Consider the following 7,743-nt stretch of genomic DNA (forward strand, 5'->3'; position numbering starts at 1 on the left):
TGCGGGAATGTTAAGTCAAAATTTCAAAGAAACAGTGAAACAATTTATTGCAAATGACAAAGCCTTTGCTTTTATGAGTACAGTTAAAGGAACTCCAGCATATTGGAAAAATTTCAGCAAGAAGTTTTGGCAATGGTTAAACAATTAGGGCCACCAACTTTCTTTTTGACTTTAAGCTGTGCTGATCTAAGATGGAATGAATTGATCTCCATAATTTACAAACTCAAGGGTCAAAATGTTACTAACGAATTTATTGAGAATCTTTCTTATCATGAAAGGTGTGATTTGTTAAATAGCAATCCTGTTCTAGTAGCAAGGCATTTTCAATATAGAGTTGAAGTATTTTTTAAAGAAATTGTTTTAGATGGTCCACTTGGCAAAACAACTTATTATGCTATTCGGGTTGAATTTCAAGTACGTGGAAGCCCTCATATTCATTCTTTTCTTTGGATTTTGAATGCGCCAACATTAACTCCGGAAACAAAATCTGAATACGTAGAATTTGTTGATAAAATAATTAAAGTTTGTTTACCATCACAACAAGAAGATCCAGAATTGTTTAACCTTGTAAAACCTATCAATTACATCGTCATTCGAAAACTTGTCGTAAATATAAAAATACGCCTTGTAGATTTCATTTCGGCAAATTTTTTCTGAGAGAACTATTGTTTCAGAGCCTTTGCCACAAGAATTGCCACAAGAGCAAAAACGAACAATACTGTCACTGAGAAAAGAAGTATTAAGTAAAGTAAGGACATATATAAATGAAAATCTTAATCCAAGTAAAAGAAATTTTTTTAACCCAGATGCTGAAAATTTCAGTCCTGTTCCAACCATAGATGAAATACTTAATGAATTAGATATTCCCAAGAATGATTATGAATATGCTCTGTCAGTATCTGAAGATGATGATTTTCACCTATATTTGAAGCGTGATTCAAATGCGTGTTTTGTAAACAATTATTTTACTGAGGGTCTGAAAGCTTGGCAAGCAAATCTGGATATTCAGCCTGTATTTAATTATTACAAGGCTGTTACTTACATGTGTGCATATCTGTCGAAAACTGAAGATGAAGTGTCTCATGCTATGAACCAAGCTGTTCAAGAAGCATTCGAAAACGATTTAGATAAATATCAGCAAATGAAATCTATTGCGCATGCTTATGTTTCAAAACGGGAAGTATCGGTGCAAGAAGCTGTATATCTTAGCATGCCTGAATTATGGCTAAGAAAAGTATTTCCAGGTGTAACTTTTGCAAACACCAATGTACCAGAGAAAAGATTTAGAATGTGCCTTAGTGAAAATGAAATAAGTGAGCTTCCTGAAGATAGTACCTCGATATTCAAAAAGATATGCTAGACCGATATTGTGATAGACCAACCAACAACTATGCTAATGGAATTTATGTGTCTGTTTCAAACATGTGTTATGCTGAATTTTTGAGGTTTTATAGTATCATGTATGTAGAGAATAAAGAAAATGATTGCCAGCCCAATGAACTTGTAGATGATCTAGTTGAATCAAATCATCCAACAAATGGGTACCCAAATATTGTTCCACTCTTGTCCAGTCGAGATAAACTAAAATGTCGTAAAGTTCCATTAGTACTCCGTCTTCATGAGCCAAATAGAAACAAGCACCCCGAAGATTATGCTCATCATCTGTTAATGTTATATTATCCTTTTCGTAATGAAAATGAGTTACTCTCTCAGGAACACAATTCTTACACACAGAAACTATTTGAACCAGGTGTTGTAGAAATGATTGAAAGGAACAGAGCTTTGATCCAACCATATTCTGGTTTAGTAGATGATGCATTAGTAAGGTTTAGAACTGACATCACGCTCAATATGAATGACTTTGAACAGCAGGAAAATGATGAAACAAATGCTGAGCTTGAAAGTAATACTGCAAATAATAATGATGAATCAGATGATGAAGCTAATGAAGACACAGTACCATTTAGGGCAGCAATACCAATGGAATCTATTTTGCTTCCTGATAATGAAATAAATACTCGTATAAGATCTCTTAATCCTCAACAGAGAGAAATTTTTGATGTAATACACAAATGGGGAAGAAATTTTGTAAAAAACCTGTCTTCTAAAGATCCTAAAATTGTAGAGCCATTCCATATTTTCTTAACCGGTGGCGGAGGCGTGGGAAAAAGCCATTTACTTACAACAATTTATCACTCATTGTCTAAACTTTTAATGTACAGAGGAGGAGAACCTACTAAACAAAGGATTCTTGTGCTTGCCCCAACAGGTGTAGCAGCGATCAATGTCAATGGAACCACAATTCACACTGGTTTGATTATTCCTACAAAAAAGCTATTTCCCTTGAATGCTATGTCAAAACAAAATTTGCAAAAAAAACTTGCTTGCGTTGAGATTATAATGATAGATGAAATTTCCATGGTACCTAGTCGCTTATTTCGAAATATTGATTCAAGGTTACGTGAAATATTCAGTTCTGATAAACCTTTTGGTGGAAAATCGGTCTTACTTTGTGGTGATTTGTATCAACTCCCACCAATTTATAGAGATCCAATTTACAAAGCTGATTGTTCATCTATGCAAAGTATTGTCGGATTTGAATTATGGAGAAGTTTCCAAATGGCAGAATTGACTGAGGTCATGAGACAGAGAGATGATATAGATTTTGTAGATCTATTAAATCAAGTACGTTTAGGTGAACTTGATGAAGAAAAAGAAGAACTTTTAAAATCTAGATTCATTACAAAAGACAGTCCAGACTACCCTGCTAATATAACTCATATTTATGCAGAAAATAAGCCAGTAGATTTATACAATTTGCAAATGCTTGAAAAATTACCGACTGAAAAGCATCTAATTCTGCACAAGATGAGGTACCAAAAATCTGACAAGAAGTGATTTGAATTTTATTGAAAATGCTAAAGCAAGAGATACAGGTGGTCTAGCTCGTATTATTGAAATGAAAGTAGGTGCTCGTGTTTTGATATCAAAAATATTGACATTGCTGATAGATTAGTCAATGGACAAGTTGGAACAGTTATGAGATTCAATTTGATTGCAATAATAAAATATCTGGTTTCTATGTAAAACTTGATGATGTCACTGCAGGTAAAAAAGGATCCAATTTGGATAGTGTATGTAGAGAAAACAATTGGACTTTGATCGAAAGAGCAGAATCTACCTTTGCGACTAGAAAAAATAAGCAAAAGTCACCTATGGTTAGAAGAACTCAATTTCCACTGATACTATCGTATGCATGTACTAGTCACAAAGTCCAAGGGCTAACACTTCAATCAGCAGTCGTAAGCTTTGAATTATTTGGTCAAAGATATTTCAATGAAGGTCAAATGTATGTTAATTTGTCAAGGGTAACTGACATAAACGGACTATTCTTAATTGGTGAATATAGTAGAAATGCTATCAGAGTCAACACTGAAGCAGGGCTTGAATATGAACGTTTGAGAAGAAATTGTTGTTTGCAAAAGGTTCAAACTTTTTCATCTGTTTCTACCTCTCCCAAGCATTTAAATATCTCCCTTCTTAATATTCGCTCGATGAATAAACATGCTGTTGACCTAAAAAAATCTGAAATTTAATGAACAGTGACTTGTTATGCCTTACTGAAACTCAGCTATCACCTACAAGTGATACTAGTGGAATTGATCAAACATTAAATGGTTTTAATATTGAGTATAACAACAATTCAATTAATCGCTTTCAAAACACTGCATGTTGCACAAATTCTTCAATTCAAATTTTAGAGTGTAATAAAGCAGCAGGTTACACATTGATAAATTCAAAAAAGAGACGTTTAGTAGTCAACCTATTAGCCTGTTAATCTTGTACAGACCACCTAATTCTTCAAGAAACACTTTTCGTGAAGAACTATTGCAACTGACAAGTTATGATGATGTAGACATTATTGTGGGAGATTTCAATATTGATGCACTAGATCCAACAAATCAAGACCTAAACGAAATACTTTCTTCATTCAAAATGATAGTGAATGAACCAACTCATCTTGCTGGTGGCCTTCTGGACCATGTTTATATAAAAACAAGTTTTATTAGCCAGAGAGAAGTGAATTGCTTTATAAAGGATATTTATTTCTCCGACCATGATGGAATTTGTTTCACTATTGTGAGTGATTCTTAAATTGTTTGAACTGCTTGGACTGCTTGAACTGCTTGATATGGGGGGGGGGGTGTACAGTTTGGAGGTGGGATACATAAGGGATACAAAATTCTTCAAAAGTAAAGTTTCTAATATTCATTATAAAGTCGATTCAGTACATTTATAAATAAATAAATCACAGCTTATTCTGATGAATTTTGAATCCCTTACGTATCTATCTTAGAAAAAAAAATCAAAACTGACAATAAGGAATTTGTCTTAATAAGGTTTTTAGTGCCTTTAAAAGGAAAGAAACTTTCTTGTAAATTTTAATCTTTGGATGGTTATGAATTTCTTTAAAACGTCACTTGTCACTTTTGTGGACACGATACTAGTTGCAAAGACATTTTCCTCAGTCACATAATTTTTATAATTTTATGTACAGTATTTTAAAAATGTGGATTTTAAGATTTTTTTTTTATCAAATTGGAATATTAATTTTGTACATTCTTTATATATTTATAGTGCATTTTTTAGTTAAAGATTGAATTATGATATGCATTAACTTTTTAATTTTTTTTTTTAATTCTTTTTACACTTTTTATAGTATTTTTTAATCAACTCATCAATTTATACAAAATTTAGAGTTACAAAATTAACAAAATGAACAATACAAATAAAACCCTGGACTAAAACTATGTTGGAGACTGGACTGGAATANTATGGTTTCTTTAAAACGTCACTTGTTCACTTTGAGTGGACACGATACTAGTTGCAAAAGACATTTTCCTCAGTCACATAATTTTTTATAATTTTATGTACAGTATTTTAAAAATGTGGATTTTAAGAATTTTTTTTTATCAAATTGGAATATTAATTTTGTACATTCTTTATATATTTTTTTAGTTAAAATTTGAATTATGATATGCATTAACTTTTTAATTTTTTTTTTGAAAATTCTTTTTACACTCTAGTATTTTAAAATTGTGGATTTTAAGAATTTTTTTTATCAAATTGGAATATTAATTTTGTACATTCTTTATATATATTTTTTAGTTAAAATTTGAATTATGATATGCATTAACTTTTTAATTTTTTTTTTGAAAATTCTTTTTACACTTTTTATAGTATTTTTTAATCAACTCATCAATTTATATAAAATTTAGAATTACAAAATTAACAAAATGAACAATACAAATAAAAACCCTGGACTAAAACTATGTTGAACTGGACTGGAATTTGCGTGTTAATCGTTCTGCTGTAACTAAAATTATATGCTTGGCTGGAGAAAATATATGGGCATTTGTATGATATGATGCTGGTAATTTGTTAATGGTTTTGTTGTAGTATTGATTCCTGTTACGTAATAGTGTTGGTAGAATGAGGCAACCTAAAAGAAAAGAAACAAATTTTTGATTCATTGGCAACTTGGAATAAACATTGATTTCACACCACCAAATTCAGCAACTCTAGATGCTACAAAAGTCACAAAAACAAGAGGTTAGTAAGACTTGATAAACTTTGAGAGAATACTACTCGAGTACTATACTTCAAAGTCACAATTTATGATTCTCTGCTTAAAAAAAAGTGACAGTGACAAATAGGTATATCTTAACAATGGTTGGTATTTTTACAGACAATTGGTATAAAATCTATTGAAGTGGTTATCAATTTCTGAAAAGAAGTAATTTATCACACGTTTTCTCTGAAAAGAAAATACAAATAAATACATCGGGGTGTTTAGTACCTTTTAATTTTATATTTTACTCTGTTATTTTAGATATCAATCAACGATCAACTGTCATTTGGCTGTCATGACTCGTAAACAATTGTCACTGTGTTACTCCGAACTCAAAGTCGATGCTACAAAGTACATTCAGGTAATTTAATTAAACCTTACAAAATATTTAAAAACCTGAAGGCTTTTCTATTTTCTTACATAAACTGTCAAATTTGCCTACATTTGCTGAATGTCTCGACATTCACCAAATAACTTAGAAAGTTTATATCATCAGCTTTTATTTTTATTTTTTGTTTTCTCTACTAGATTATATACGATCAACAGTAGTTTCATATTGTATTCGTTTCAATCAATCGGTATGCTGTTCATTGTCAAATTGTCGTCAAAGAAAAACCAACGACTGACGACCATTTAAATTTTGTTCATAATAGAGTTATTTGTTGCTGATTTTGAAATTCATAAAGTGATCAAAATGATATCATAAGTGTTATCTATACTTGTCCATCAACCATTTCGTATTATATTGTTTTGTTTTGCTTGATTATTGCAAAGATGCTGCTGGGATAAATATAATGAACTATTATTTGAAAAAAAACTATTTCTATTTGTAAAAGTAAATGGTCAGTCTATGTGACCTGTCAATTGAATTTTTGATAGAATCTTTGTATAAGTTTATAACAGGACATATCTAAAATTTTGTGATTTGTCCCAAAATTTTTACTTTATCTTCAAAATATTAAAAGTTGAATTTAAATGATTTAGATACGGAATGTTAATTTTCTATTCAATCTTACTACTAGGAGTTTTGAGAAACCTGGAGAAACATTTAGGCTCTATTAAGTTTTCCAATTTTGCTTGATTCTTTATGCATCTAGTCCTTCCTTCCATCGCAGCTATTTAACTTCTTTACAAACTATCCAACTAATAATCTAACTATATTGGCTGACCTTCCAGCCTCGGCTGGTTTATTTCTATTGGAATAATGATGACAAACATCAATTGCAATGAATCTATTAATTTACCATTCTTCATTATTGATAGTTTCTTGGCTATCTGCTCCTCTAAATCTTCTTCCTCTTTGGTTTTTTTTTGTTTGTCTCTGCGCGGATTCTTTTGTTGTTCTAAAGAAATTTTGAAAATACTAGGAACAGTTAGGAATTGACAAAAACAATTTGGGTCCATCACATTTATATTATTTAACATACAATCAATAAAAAGGTTTGGTGCTGCTATTAGCCAATAGCATAGACCCTCATGAATTCAATTTTTTTTTAAGATAAAATTTTGCATCGAGTTTTTTGGAACTTTAGGATCTAAATTTTTGTAGTATGTCCAACCTGGTCCAACGCAATTTTTTGTTGCTTTTAAGACAAAACAACTAAGTTTCACTTCAATTAAATAATTCTTACGAATTCGCAGTGGTGATTCAGCAGATCCACCTGGGAGGGAGTTTGTATGCATAATCTCATTGCCTATTAGTAGAGGAAACGTACAAGCAGGTACATTTAAACAGCAAGATATTTTAATATCAATCTTTATAATTAATGTTTAGGCCAAAATAAAAGTTAGTCTTGTACTTCCAGAAATACATATGACAAAAAGAAACTCACTCAGTCTCCGACCTTTTTTACATTTTTAGATTTTTCATACACTCTTTAGTTTCCCATTTCAGGAGGATTATATGAAATTAATGCCTGTGTTTTGTTTGAAATGTTTATTTGTAGAAAGTTTCAGAAGACAAAATATCATACATGAAATGAACTAAAGTCTTTCCTTGAACTGCAACCAAATGGTTGTGTGACCAAAAAAGAATTTGCCCGGACGATTTCCTGATACAAGACTACTTTTTCTAGCCTTGTGTGGGTGTTACATTTCTCACAATGTTAGGA

At 31.0% G+C, this 7,743-nt stretch overlaps 1 long non-coding RNA gene across 1 annotated transcript; it reads left to right on the top strand.

Annotated features, from left to right (window-relative positions):
• Positions 1-5,162: 5,162 nt before the first annotated feature.
• Positions 5,163-6,825, top strand: LOC136823561 (uncharacterized). The gene is made up of 3 exons (XR_010849048.1): positions 5,163-5,613; positions 5,894-5,993; positions 6,161-6,825. It is a non-coding gene; the product is annotated as an uncharacterized lncRNA (long non-coding RNA).
• Positions 6,826-7,743: the final 918 nt, after the last annotated feature.

This window comes from Clytia hemisphaerica, unplaced genomic scaffold (assembly GCF_902728285.1).
Source record: "Clytia hemisphaerica strain Z4C2 unplaced genomic scaffold, Clytia hemisphaerica genome assembly, whole genome shotgun sequence".
Taxonomy (NCBI): Eukaryota; Metazoa; Cnidaria; class Hydrozoa; order Leptothecata; family Clytiidae; genus Clytia; species Clytia hemisphaerica.